We start from the raw sequence: 15,395 nt of genomic DNA, 5'->3' as shown, positions 1-15,395 counted from the left end.
CTGATTTCTTCTTGTTTCTAGAAATTGTGCACAACTTTACTTCTTTACTGAATGAATTCATACTCCAAGATTGGTACGGCCTTGAGTAATCCGGAATGCTTAAATTTGTTTCTGTGTTGCTTAAATTGCAAACAGCCTGAACTTGAAGAAGGTAATGCATAACATAATCTAATGTTAACTGTTATTTATTTTGATATACCCAAACTCATAGTTAAAGGAAAAGTTATCTAGGTGTTACGTTAAAAGCATCATCTACCAACAAATTAAATTTGAATAATTCACTCCTGCCCCATTGCTTCATCTCGAAAAGGTGCAGAGGGGCAAGAACTTCAACTTTAAAAGGGGGAGGTAGAAACTTATATGCGTTTCTCTTCCTTTCCAAGTCTACCTTTATAGCTTAGTGCAAAGATGTGAGCAAATTTTGAAATGGTTTTTGATGCAGCAGTTTGAACTTAAAAAATTGTGAGAAGTGTGGCCCCTTGCTACATTATTTGGAGAAGATATAAGTAATTTGATTTTTATTAAATTAATGAAAGAAATTAAAAGCCATGCTAAGCTCTAAAACTTCATAATTAATTCTAAATCGCTTATATTTTGTAAATAAAACCAGTATGAGTTGTAGTCTTTCTGACTACAGATGTTTCTGAGATCAGAGGACAAATTAAGAAGTATGCAATAGAGGACATCTTTGATTTTCAGTTTTTATTGAGGATTGATTGTATATACAAAAGTGTGCCTATCCTAACTGTACAGTTTGGTGAATTTTCATACACAGAATACACCTATATAACTAACACCCTGATCAAGAAACATGACATTACCAGAAGCCCAGTCCACTTCATACCTTCATCCAGTCACTAACCACCACCCACAATACAAGGGTAACCACTGTCTTGACTTCTAAAAACATACTTTAGTTTTGCTTTCTACTCTACATAAATTAAATTATACAAGTGCTTTATTGTGTGAATATGCCCACATTTATTTTTCATTCACGTGATGATGAACATTTGTATTGGTTCCAGTGTTTGGTTGTCCCAAATAATGCTAGAGTGGCCATTTGAAATCTGTCTTTTGGGGAATGTATGTAAATACGTGTCCTGTTGGGTATGTACTTAGAAGTCCAATTGTTGGCATAGAGTGTGTGTATTCATCTTTCCTGGATACCGTCATGTGATTTGTTCCAAACTGATTTTGTCATACTTACCTGCCGTCAGTAATTCATGAGAATTCCTTTTACTTAGCATTTTGCCAATACTTAGTATTATCAGATTTAAAAAGTGTTAGTATTTCCTATATGTGTAAGTAGTAGAAGTATTGCATTGTGTTTTTAATTTGAATTTCTCTGACAACAAATGTTGTCAAGTATCTTCTCTTATGTCTTATTTATTCTTTTCTCTGGTGAGTTTGTCCAAGTCTTTTTCCCATGTTCCCTTCAGTTATGTCACATTCACTTAAGCAATTCCCAAGATCTCTGTGAAATACAGTGTGTGTGTGTGTGTGTGTGTGTGTGTGTGTGTGTTTTATAATGAATTGCAGTAGTTTCTTGTACATTTGGGGATATGAGTTTTTTTGTTGGATATCTGAATGCAAATATCTTCTCCAATTCTCTGAGATGCTTTTTCATTTTCTTAAAATTGTTTTAATGGAAATTTTAAATTTCAGTATAATTTCATTATCAACTTTCCCCTGGATGATTAGCTCTCCTTGTCTTAGTCTATTCCAAATTAACATAGTTGTTTTTTTCTGTTATCTTCTACAAGGTATATTGTTTTATAAGGTAATTGCCTTTTAGATCAGCAATCTCTTGGAAATTAAATTTTGTGTATGGTGTGGAGTAAGAGTCGAGATATATTTTGTTTCCTATATGCTTATCCAAATACTCTGGCACATTTTATTAAAAATATTATCTTTGCTCTATCATACTGTATAGCCACTTTATCATAAATCAAATCATCATATATATGTGGGACTTCTTCTAGACTCGTTTTTTGGTTTTTGGTCGTTTCATATGCAATAGAACAAATGCCATATCGTTTTAATTATCTGGTAGATTTTGTTTTATTTTATTTTTTCTTTTTCAAGCTTGCCTTGTCTATTCTTGGTTCTGTGCATTTCTATATAAATTTTAAAATCATCTGGTCAATGTCAGTAGAAAAAAAAAGAATACAGACTTTTATTTGGATTACATTATACATAATAAATGTAAATATATTGTGCCTTGTTTATAATGAAAAACAAAGCTATGTATGGAATTCCATTGTTATTTCAAATTCAATTCTTATAAGAGTAAATAACTTCCATCTAATATGTGTAAAAGATAACAATGCAATGAGCTGAACATTCAATAAAGTCAGATTTAATAAAGATGGCTGATGGTTGTCACTTGAGAACCAGAAAAAATATAGCAAGAATTTAACCATGGAGGGTTAGTGGAAGAAGATTGTAGCTTGTATTCAAATTTTACATCTGATTTCTATTCAAATAAAATTGGAAGATTTTCAGCATCAAAATACCATATAAACAGAGATCAAAGCACTGAAGGAGAATTCCAAATGTTGGATAGATTTATGAAGTAATGTTAATAAATATTTTCAATTGAGATAAAAAATGCGTTTGACTTTTTCAGTCCTCAACTGGTTAAGAAATAAACCTAAAATGTCGGGAAATTGACAAATTAGATTGAAATAATAAGAATCTAGTTCAAAAAATATATTATGATCTATTCACATTTTTTAAACCTCCAAATAGTGAGTTCATTTAAACAGGACTTTTAAGCAATCAAAATAATTGGTATCACATGTTATCTGTAATGTTTTCTGAAAATGCTAAATTAATATGAAGAAGCCTAAAAGCCTAAGAATAATTTTAGTAAGATTCTATAATGATAAAGTGTCCTTTTTAGGTATTATATTACCTTAAAATTATCTCATATATATTGTATTATTGACTATCATTTGAACAGTTATTGTGATTTATCAGTTGCCTATGATCAATATATCTCAACATACAGATAAAATATATTTTTTCCTCTTCAAATGCTCAAAAAATCACTCCATAAGCAAAATAGTAGGCTAAAAAATGTCAGTTAAATGTAGAATTAACTGGAGCAGCTTTCTTCTCCTTAATCATATTTTCCTTAATCTCTGCTCATACCCAGTGACCACATTGCATGCACTGATCTTAGGTGAAGAGTCATTAGAATATTGGAGAAATATCTAATATATTAACTTCCCCAGTCTATTAATAAATATCATTGAGAAGGGCTAGTACATCCTTTCAGCAAAATTATCCTTCATGTAAATTTGGCAATGGTTCTTTCAGAAATGGAAAAATGTGAGATAACTTGGGAACGGTTTTCAGGAATTAACAGAAAAGGATAAGAGAATTTGACCATGTGCATGAAGCAACAGTAACTACATTGTTTGGAATGATGTGTTTCCCTCTTCTTCTTTGTCCTTCATTTCAGACATATTTTCCCCTGTACTGTCAGATGCCCTTTAACATATAGAGAGAACTGTTTAAACACTTGCTTTTATTCTCCCATCTCAATCCCTAGCTACATGTGCCTAATATTCTCCATTTGGGTAGGCACCTCAGAAGAGTTAATTCTAGACAGAAAGAAATGAAGAAACCACCACTTTCAGAAAGTCACTGAATCATATCAAGTTGTTTCTAATGCCCTGTGCCTGGGTACTGACCTCAGATAGCCTGCACGGAGCCTGGGTTCTTTTTGTTTTTTTTCCTTCTCTTTCATCACCTTTGTCCATTTACTTGATTCCCTTCCCTCAATGAACTTCTGCCCACTTTTTTTGTTGCTCAATTGATGTTTTGGTCCTCTCGTCTGCTCCTCAAATCTCCATCGGCCCTATCCTCATGTCTTCCAAGCCCCAGACTGACAAAATCTGTAGATTGTTTTAGTGAAGAGTATGTATTTAAGTTTCGGGGTGGGTTGGCATAAAAAAGACTTTAGGATGTTTGGATCTGTCCAAGCAGAGTGATTCAGTTAATATTAAGTGGATTTCTTAAATTAAATCCAAATTCTGGATTCTAATTCTATTGTGCAGTTTTTGTTTTATATTGCTCTTTCAGTTTATGTAGGGCTAAATAAGTATGTAGGGCTAAATGTAGGGCTGTATAAGATGATACAGTCATCTTATAACTATAACTTCAGTGCCCTTGTTCTTTTAGAGTGGATATTTATATTTAACATAATATCACAGAAGCATCTAAAGGGTATCCTAAGGAAATAAGTCCTGAGAGATGGTAGATTAAAATAAAAAGAGATTATTTGGCCAAAAACCTTTGGAGTTATGATTCATACCAGAGACTCTTTTGGGGGTGTTTATAACACACATTATTACATTAAGGTCCTGCAATGTAAAATATATATGTATTAATTTATTAATACATACATACTCATAAGCCATTATATCCTATACTTATTTGAAAGACTTTGGAAAGGAACAACATCATTGTCTTTTTTGTAGGCATATACAATAGTTATTATACCCATCTACATAATACACTTTGGAACAATCAGCACTAGATCTATATTTATTCCTATTGCCCTTTCCAAAAATGGGTTGGAAATGGCCTCTGAGTGCTATGTTTCAAGAACTTTGATTATCTTATTTATATTGCTTATATTCAAATTCCAACCAAGTGACTACCAATTTTGTTGAACTCTATAGTTTGATAATAGTAGAAACACCCTGTTTATTGGACCTAAGTAAAGATAGATCTCTTTCTTTCTCTTGCTTTCTTGCTTTCTCTACTTACTATCTTTATAGCCTTGGGCAACTTCACTAACAGTCTGGGTCTCAGATTGGTATCTGGAAGACAGCCTTCATACAGTTAGCATTTGTCCTGTAGAGAATTAAATGAGATAAGTGACATTAAGTATACATCACAGTTCCCTGATACAGCAGCCCATAAATGTTAGCAGTTGTTGAGAACTGTTTCTGAATATTTCTGAAAGCTTTTGCTCCATAATCATTTTAAATTATTTCTCAGCACAACCTAGAATTTAAAATTGTGGATCCAGACTTGTTGTATATGAGAGGAAATAAACATATTTTTAAAAATTCATTTGGTGTGTGATAATATATTTTACCTAAATGCTTAATAAAAAAAATCAGTTGTTTAACAATTAGAAAAGAAAATGCCTGGGGCACCTGTGTGGCTCAGTTGGTTAAGTATCTGACTTTGGCTCAGGTCATGATCTCACAGTCCGGTGATTTTGAGCCCTGCATCAGACTTTGTGCTGACAGCTCAGGGCCTGGAGCCTGATTCGGATTCTGTGTCTCCCTCTCTCTCTCTCTGTCAGCTTCTCCCCCACTTCTGTTCACTCTCTCTAAAAAATAAACTTAAAAAAAAATATCTCTTTTAAGCATTGTTATTGAATGTAATTCTTGTTGATAAAGGTATATCAACATTCCTTTTTTATCTAGATATGAGTCCAATGACCAAAAAACACTCAGGATAAACCTTATTTAAACTCTCTATTTATTTGCATGATTTTGTTATTTCAGGATATATATGAAAAATTATTGTTTTAAAATTGCAGTTATGAAACTGATATTCACTATATGTTAACTAAATACAATGTAAGTAAAAATTTGGAGGAAAAATTACAATTATTCTTTTATTCATTTTGAATATATTTCATCTTGCATTTGGTACGGTACTGTGTCTTCCTTCCCATTCCTCTGGTCTCCTACTTGATTAAAACTATATAAACATATTAGAAATAAGAGAACCTGCCCCTCTCTGTCTTCTCTGCACTGGGAGCAACCCCCCTGCCACAGCCCCTCATCCCCTGAAAACATCCGCCTGTGCAAAGTTCGTCTCCTGTCCCTTCCTGGTGAGGAGCACCTCTTAGTTGTTGAGCGCATCACTGCAGCAGCTCTAGGACCACCAGAGACCCTGACAGATGAAAGCCTCAGTAGTTTGGCAGCCCCACGTCCCATCCCTTGACCTCACTTATTCCTAACTTCAGCTTCAGAACCAGCGCCATTTCAAAGGACAGCCATACCGAAGTCAAGTTCACTGGGGCTGGGGCTGCTGGGGTAGGGGTGGCTGGCTCTGGGGCTGGAACCCAGACTGTTTAAGTGCCTCACCATTGGTTATGCCAGGAGCCCATCTCTGAAACAACAGTTCTTCTCCTACGCCATCCTGGGCTTTGCCTTTCTCCAAGGCCTTGGGGCTCTTTTGCCTGATGGTGGCCCTTCTCATCATCTTTGAGTGTGAAGAAGCTTTCTCAACCCCCCCACCCCCCGCCTTGTCATTCCTTTTCCCGTACCTCCCCAAGCAGTCTGGGGAAAGTGGTTGGCTCAGGGTTTGAGAGAGAAAAGACAAATACTGCATTAATAAGAAAAAAAAGAAATAAGAGAATCCTTTTCATGTATTTTGAAATGAACAATGAATACCAAAACTTAGAGAAAACTGAGAGAAATTTGAGTTTTAAAAAGTTAAACACTGTACTCAAAACAGAAAATATATAAATAGATATATGTATATTGATTCCAAACATGCCTTTGGAGACTGTGACTGAAGAGGCTGCTCAGGTCCTCCTTCAGAACCCAGGCCTCATCTGACAGCTCACAGCCTGGCCCATCAACAGAATTTCCTGCATCCAAAAGAAGATGCTTCATCCAGTGACATGCCCTCTCCAGGGCAGCTGGCATCCCAGGACTGTTCATATAAGGGTTTCAAAAGGTCCGTGCCCCGTGGTGTCTAAAAAAATCCAAGGGGCACGGCAGCTCTGGAGCTTTCTGAGTGAGTGATTGAAGCTCTCGCATGACTGTCCAGACCTGCTCTCCCAAACAACACCTGCTAAAAGTCCTGGTTGCCAATCTGATTTTCAGTCTGTTTCCCTAGGACCACCAACCAACAGCAATCCTGAAGGAAGTTGTAACAAATGATTCACTTACAACTCAAAGAATTTATATCTTCCTCCAGTCCCATTATATTCCAAAGCCTCTGTTAAAAAAAGGGGGGTGGGGATTGTGAGGCACAAAAAGCTGTACCAATGAAAGATAGAGGATCTATGGTGGAAATAATTGAGAATAACCATGTAAAGCAATCAGTTTCTTATGGGAAAATATATCTGAAAACTATAATATCTCTCACAATTTTGTAAATGTTAATAAGTGCAGTCAATTAAACCCTTTAACATTTATTTATTCAAGTGAAAATGATATACAAAGGCATTCCATTACCAGTTGTCTGTCCAATCCCTGGAAATCACACACAAAATCATTCTTTGTAATATGTTCTCTAGGACAGCAAACATTGTAATCCAAATGTTTTCATTAGTTTATTGGCAGAAGGTGATATGGATAAACAATCTATCTAAATATCAATACCAATGATTTGTAAGTATTGATTGAAGTGAAAGTCCTTATTAAGTAGCCATTAGATTGAAAGCAATACACTTGATAATGAAAAGTACAGGTAGGCTTTAATAGTGGAGAAAGAATTGCGTTTGGTTCCTGGGCAGCCGACTAGAAGAAGAAAACACAGAGAATAACGAAGATAGATGTTCCATTGCATATCAGTCAGATATATTCTATTCCTAAGAGGTCTGAGGGTGCATATTTACCTGGACAAAAAAAATTATAATAAACCCCATAATTTAAACAAAGAGAAAAGAGCCCTTATGGAGTATGGATTTAGTGCCAAGTCTTTAACATGGAGACAAAACCTTGGAGATCAAGATTCAGATTCAGCTTTTAACTCAAGTCTAAACTAATAAAAACTAACATATTTTCTTTCCTGAGGTTTTGATCTAATAATTTGTAGCCTCTTAGGCTCAGATTCCCCTGTGATTCAAAAACAACCTCAGATTCTATATTTGGAAACTTATATTACTATGGTCTATAAACTGGTAAGAATCCTAACAGCAAGATGAAAATTATAGGAAAATAATTTTGCTTGTACTATAAGAAAGATAAATAGTATTCTTGTTCTAAGAAAAACTTACTTGAGGGGCTCCTGGGTGGCTCAGTGAGTTAAGCAGTCTGACTCGGTGTCATCTCAGGTCATGGTCTTGTGGTTTGTGGGATCAAGCCCCAAGTGGGGCTCTGTGCTGACAGCTGGGAGCCTGCTTGGGATTCTCTCTCTCTCCCTCTGCCCCTCCCCCACTCTCACTTTTTCAATCTCAAAATAAACATTTAAAAAGTAAAAACTTACTTGAGTTGTTAGATCCTGTAATCCCAGGACAGCTAGAACTGTGTTAAATTCCAAGCTGCTCCATGTATTTGCTCTGTGATCTTGGGACAGAGTCTAAGCAGATCAGAAAATCAACTTTCTTAAATGGGAATGATACAGTATCCATCTCATAGGACACTTACAGGAACTAAGTAAAATTTCACATGAAAATACAGAGTACAGAGTTTGTATGATAGATTAACAACAGTTCGCCAACTGCTAGTTATTTGAGCCACTTTCAGTAATTGAAATTTATTATTAATCTTATCTTAATACTTAAGCTTAACACTTCTCCAACAATTGTAATTTATTTCAATCAAAATCAATCATTGGGGAGGGGCGCCTTGTGGCTCAGGTGGTTAAGCATCTGATTCTTCTTGTTTCTGGCTTAGGTCATGATCTCAATTTCTCTCTCAGATCCTGCTCTGCTCTTGTTGGCTCTTTCTCTCTCTTTTTTCTCTCTCTTCAAAATAATAATAATAATAATAATAGTAAAAACAATTAAAAATCATTGGAAAATTAGGACTATGTTTTTTGTTTGTTTTTATTTCTAAAGTTTATTTATTTATTTTGAGAGAGAGGGGAAGGGAGGGTCTGAGAGGGAGAGAGAATCCCAAGGAGGCTCCATGCTGTCCGTGCAGAGCCCAATGCAGGGCTGGATCTCATGAACCCTAAGACCATGACCTGAGGGAAACCAAGAGTAGGATGCTCAATCAACTGAGCCACCCAGGCACCCCAGGACTGTGTTTTAAATATATTCATATATTGCATAAGTTATGTTTTCAATAAACAATTATGCATATATAAATATCATAAATAAATAGTATCTTTTAAATTATTTTTTTTTCTTTTCAAGGTTCTGTAGATCTTATTGAGATAATTAATTTTATAGTTTTGCAAATCTTTTTCTTATAACCTGAGTATTGTGTAGCACTAGGTAGATTTAACCACTGTGATATTCTCTAGAACTGAGTTTCAACTGCCGTATTATTATTTTGACCTTTCAAAATCTTTTTAGAACCTCTTACATAAAATACAAATGGGTTGTCATTGAGTGACTGGCGTCAAAGTCTCATCTTCCAAAAAAAATCTTGTTCTTTTCTATTCCAAAGCATAAGACATAGAGATCACTAATATTTCAATCTGAAAGAAAAAAGTTTGTACAATTAAATGAATATTTTTAAAAAGATAAAAAAATCATTGATTTACTAAAGTATCCATCTCAAGAAGTTAAAAAGCCAAAGGAAAAAATTAAACATAATGAATGTGGAAGTTAAGAACTATTAAAAAATAAGAGTAAAAAAATCAAAGTAGAAGACAAATATAGAATTGAGAAACCCACAAACTACAAAGCTAAGTCTTTGTGAAGCTTAATAAAATTAAATATTATAAGAAATATTAAAAAAAACAAAATTGAAGAGATCCAAAATATCAGCAACAAACTGAAAATAAAATTTAAAATACTAAATAAATTAAACTAAAATTAAAATATTACTAATAAAAAGGTATAAAGACATCAAATAAATAATACTAAAGTTATACAAGATCTTTAAAACAAAACAAAATAATACTATAAAATATGTTTGAGAAAAATTAAAAACAAATTAGGATTATACTATACTTATGGATGGATTCAGAGAAAACATTGTAAGTATATTAATGTTTTCAGAATATTCACCTATAGATTTAATGTAATCCAAGCAAGTTTCTAGTAGATTATTTTATGAAAATTAACACACTGATTATAAAATATACACGGAAATGCAAATGATCAATAATAACAAAGACAATGGTGGTACTGGATATTTAACTTTCATAAAATTTTAGTGTGAGTGAACAGTGAGGTATTGACATATGTATTAACTGCTCAAGGGAACAGAATATGAAATACAGAGGCATACGCACACATATACAGTCAGCTAATTATGACATGAAAAAAAGTAACCTAAAAAAAAAAGGAAAACTGACAAATTGGACTTCATTAAAATTAAGAAATTCTGTTTCTCAAAATACACTATCAGGAGTTTGAAAAGGCAAGCCATAGGGAAAAGATTATATGTAAACATGTGTGTGGTGTATGTGTATGTATGAATGACAAATTTGAGAATACAAAAAGAAGTATTTCAATTAACAATATCAAGATAGACAACCCAAGAAAAAATAAGCTAAAGATTTGGTCAGGTACTTCAAATAAAGGCCATCCAATGATCCATAAACATGGAAACATGCTCAACCTCATTCATCATTAGGGAGATGAAAATCAAAGCGATGAATTACTACTCTACACTTGCTAGAATGGCTAAAATATAATAAAATACTTCCCATTTCCAAGTATTGGTAAGGATGTGTAACTCTCATAATATATGGATGATGGGAGTATTACTTTGTACACTAGGGGAGTGTTTTTTTCCCTTTGGAAAAGTGTTTGACGATATTTGCTGAAGCTAAGCATACATACATTTTGCAAATCAACAATTCTATATCTATGTATATAAGGTGAATACATATGCTCATCAAAATACATGAAAACAATCATTATATCAACATTACTTATAGTAGATAAAATATCCATCACTATTAACTAGATCTAGAATTATGTATCCATATTATGGAAAGCTTTATGTTAATGAAAATTAGTGAACTAGTTATGTACAATGACATTGATAAATTTCACTAACATAATGTTAAGCAAAAAAAGCTAGAACAAAATGTACATATGGTATAATTTCATTTATATGCATTTCAGATGTAATTAAAAGTAGTTAACGGTGATAGATGTTCAAAGGGGTAGTCTTCCACGGTGGAAGCAATAACTATGAAACATAATCATATTATTATTGAGTTATGGGATGTACAACTGTCAGGAATGGAACATATTGTATTTCCTCTCTTTAGTTTCTAATATATATTTTTAAATAGGGTTTCTTTTTTTTTACTTTTTAAACATTTATTCATTTATGAGAGACAAAGAGCACAAGCACGGTAGAGGCAGAGAGAGAGAGGGAGACACAGAATTGAAACAGGCTCCAGGCTGCAAGCCGTCAGCACAGAGCCGGACACGGGGCTCGAACTCACAAGCTGTGAGATCATGACCTGAGCCGAAGTCGGACGCCCAACCGACTAAGCCACCCAGGCGCCCCTGGTTTCTTTTTTTAAAATATTTATTCATTTTTGAGAGACAGAGAGAGACAGAGTGTGAGCGGGGGAGGAGCAGAGAAAGACAGAATCTGAAGAGGCTCCAGGCTCTGAGCTGTCAGCACAGAACCCGCCGCGGGCTTCCAACTCAAGCCGTGGGATCGTGACCTGAACCGAACTCGGACACTTAACGACTGAGCCACTCAGACGCCCCTTAACTAGAGTTTCCAAACTACAGGATTGCCTTTGCCTTTAGTGACAAAAGATGAAGAACACTTAACAAGTAGATTCTAAAAGAAATATGATGCAATCTGTTAGCCTCGTTGATCCAAAGCTAACCTGTTTTAAAGATCTATTACATCTCATGAATCAGAATCGAAACCTATGTGTTCAGAATAATGCAAGTCAGATTCACTGAAATTCTCTTTGCTTTATTCCCCTAGAAATCAAATATGAATACCTTGAAAAGGTGATGGTGGCATCCAAATTAAATGATGACCTCTGATTTGTCATGTTGTGGACCCATTTATAATCTTCCCCAGTCTCAATTAGCAGAATAAAGAGGAAGGACACTTCCAATTATCTTATTGATCCATGTATAACGTGAACAATGTTGAAACACATAGTGGTTTGCTTTTCTAAATCTGACCTCAGGAACTAAAGACAAAATTGTCAAGCTTCCAGCTGTGCTCATTCTCTGCCACAATCTAAATTGTACACTCATGCATGTTACACCCTCCCCTTTTCTTATGTGTTTCACAGTGTGTAATTTTGCTAAAACAAGCCCTTTAATTATACATTGCCAAAAGTGTCACCTACTGTTAAATGATTCTTGTGCTGCAAACAGAGAAACTGTGGGTCCTGTAAGGTTCTGAAGTTTCCATTATGTGCACAGACCCCAGGAGCATCTGTTAACAAATCTGTTGGTGGCTTTGTGTAAAAAAGAGCCAGGCTGGACTCCTGCTGTACTTTTGGTCAGAGAGTGCAATTTACATTTTGACAAGCTTAGTGGGTAAGAGAGAAGACCGCACAAGTATAAAAACAGCTCAACATGAAACATTTTGGACTAATAGATTACTAATATTGAAAGACTTATTAAATAATGAGGAGTGATCAGAGATAAATTTATCTTGGGCAAAGGTAATAGGAAAGCTATTTATTTTGATTTTGTATTACTCATAAGTATATTTTTAAAAAAATGTATAGCGTAATAGTCTATTAGACTGTTTAACACAATTTTCTGATTTGATCAAAATCAACTAGAATAAGATAAACCTGGGTGGTAATACAAATCAGTTTTGTCTTTAGGAATTTTTTTTTAAATATTTGAATTCTCTGTTCTTTTATTATACTCTAAATCCTTTATCTATGTTGGACTTCACTATTTATGCCAAATAATTTAAGCTATAAGAAGTTATATATAAATACAGATTATGTAACTTTTCCTGGTAAACGAAATACCTGAACTTTCATTGTAGTCGCCACTCCATTTTTTTTTTAGCAGACCTTAAACATAGTGATTTAGAGTAGAGAATAAGTAGTGCTGGATTTAAATGTTAAATCTAAATGAACTATTATTGTAGCCAAATTATTTTACTCAAGTCTTCACTGGGTAATAGAGACAATAATAACTTCAAAAATTTTTACATCAACCATAAATCTCACCATAAAAAAATTCACATTTATAAAATGTTAATAAAAAATAAAGTCATCTTAACTGTGGTAGATTATTTACCAATATTTAGTGCTTCTCTGGTGGCCAGACATACATAAATACCTTTGTTTTCCAGCTTCTTTGTTTCTCTGTGGGGCCATGAAACATAATCTTGGCTGGAATGCAAGGCAATTGAATATCCCTCTGACACTTTCTGTCTTTCCTCTCCCAAGCCCTAAAAAAATGGCAGACACAATACAAGGTGGGGTATACCTGAGTCAGAGCATGGAAAGGAGCTGTCCACAAGAGCTGTCTAGCAAGGACCAAAGTATTGGACCTCACACAAACGAGAAATAAAATTTTATTGCATTAACCACAGAGATTTAGGGAGTCTTTTGTTTTCATGGTTACTCTACCCTGAGTAATATTATTATCATACAAATATTTAATCAAGATATGCATGCCTTCCTAAAAAAAGGTCAGAATTAACTTCCTTAACTTAAAGTTTTCTTTTGTTGTTGTTGTTGTTGTTGTTTGCTGTTATTTTTGGTAAATAAGCTAGACAATTAGAGGCTAATGTGGTAGAGACTCTAGATGCGAAACTTCGAATACAGAGACTCAAATATAGTACATGAGTAACCAAGAAAAATAGCATAATTCTTTTGAGATTTCTAACTGTTGTCTTAACTATCCATTATGTCACAAAAAATAAACAGATAATTTTAGAGATAATTTTATTTTATTGCAAGTACCCATGCTTTGTTTTAATTACATGCTGTGTAAGCCACATAAAAACACAGGAATTTTGCCTTTAAAAAAGTGGCTTATAAGTAAGTGTACTAAAATGTGCATTTAGTTATCAATAAATAGCATAGTAACTCTATAATTCTTATGTATATAGTATTTTTCAGACTAAAAACTCAATCCTATTTCTTTAGTTATATTATTGTATATCTAACCAATTTTTAAACAAAAATTTTGTAGATTATACAGTCTATACAATAGATTCATACAATCTATTGTATAGATTAATATAACTAAACATTTATTTAACCAAAGGGGTTGGGAGTGAAGTAACATTGTATATATAATGTTATGTATATAATTATCATGTAATACAATGATTCCCCGAAAAACGAAGTACAAATCATATGGAAAACTAGGAAAAAGTAGTTTTCTGAGGTAAAACTTTTAAAACAATACTTTCTTAGACAAATATACTATAACATTTTTCTCAAATAAAGATCTACAGTGAATAGAGAATATATCCTGAAGACAAACAGATGATGATTCATTTTAGTGAGTCTCTCTATGGCTAACACGTTTCTCATTTTTACATTTTCCCTTGAAAGAGCAGCATGTCGTAGGCCCTGAAGTGTCCAAGGCAAACACCTGCTTTGTCACGTTTTCCATTTCCGCATGCTGTCCACCTAACTTCTTTGCCCACCCCCCCACAGTCCCACTAACTTTCTAATTTTCCCACCGCTCAACACATCCTGTGTGTCTCCAATTTGATCCGTGTAGCTATCAATCACCATTCCATTCAAGGTGGTACAATGACTTAGTACCAGAGTGAGTGCAGTGTTATGCAAATGATATTTCCAGACTGACTGGCAAACTTGAAGCTTAGCCTGCCTTATTGACACTGCAGCTCTGAGCAATATACAGGCAGTCCCCAAATTATGATGGTTCATGTGGCCATGTTTCAACTTTATGATGGTGTGAAAGTGACATGCATTCAACAGAAGCTGTACTTTGAGTTTTGAATTTGGATCTTTTCCTGGACTAGACTTGTGTGGTACAATCCTCTCTGGTGACACTGGGTGCAGTGAGCGGCAGCTACCGGTCAGCTATGCGATCACAAGGGTAAACAACTAGATACACGCACAATCATTCTATACTCGCACAATCGCTGTGTTTCCTTTTCGGTACAGTATTCAATAAATTACATGATATATTCAATACTTTATTATAAAACAGGCTTTGTGTCAGATGATTTTGCCCAAATGTAGGCTAATGTAAGTGTTCTGAGCATGTTTAAGGTAGGCTAGGCTAAGCTAGGATGTTTGGTAGGTTGGGTGTGTTAAATGTATTTTTCACTTATAATATTTTCAATTTACAATTGATTTATCCCGACAAAACACCATCATAAGTTAGAAGGATCTGTACAAAGGATTTTTTTTTTTAATTTTTTTTAACGTTAATTTATTTTTGAGACAGAGAGAGACAGAGCATGAATGGGCGAGGGGCAGAGAGAGAGGGAGACACAGAATCGGAAGCAGGCTCCAGGCTCTGAGCCATCAGCCCAGAGCCTGACGCAGGGCTCGAACTCACAGACCGCGAGATCATGACCTGAGCTGAAGTTGGATGCTTAACCGACTGAGCCACCCAG

The 15,395-nt window shown here is 34.4% G+C and overlaps 1 pseudogene; it reads left to right on the top strand.

The window, feature by feature from the left end:
• Positions 1-811: 811 nt before the first annotated feature.
• LOC122479483 lies at positions 812-6,346 on the top strand (annotated as a pseudogene).
• The last annotated feature ends 9,049 nt before the right edge of the window (positions 6,347-15,395 follow it).

Source organism: Prionailurus bengalensis, chromosome C1 (assembly GCF_016509475.1).
Source record: "Prionailurus bengalensis isolate Pbe53 chromosome C1, Fcat_Pben_1.1_paternal_pri, whole genome shotgun sequence".
Taxonomy (NCBI): domain Eukaryota; kingdom Metazoa; phylum Chordata; class Mammalia; order Carnivora; family Felidae; genus Prionailurus; species Prionailurus bengalensis.
The sequence above is the reverse complement of the archived record's forward strand: the minus strand, read 5'-3'. Positions and strand labels throughout refer to the sequence as shown.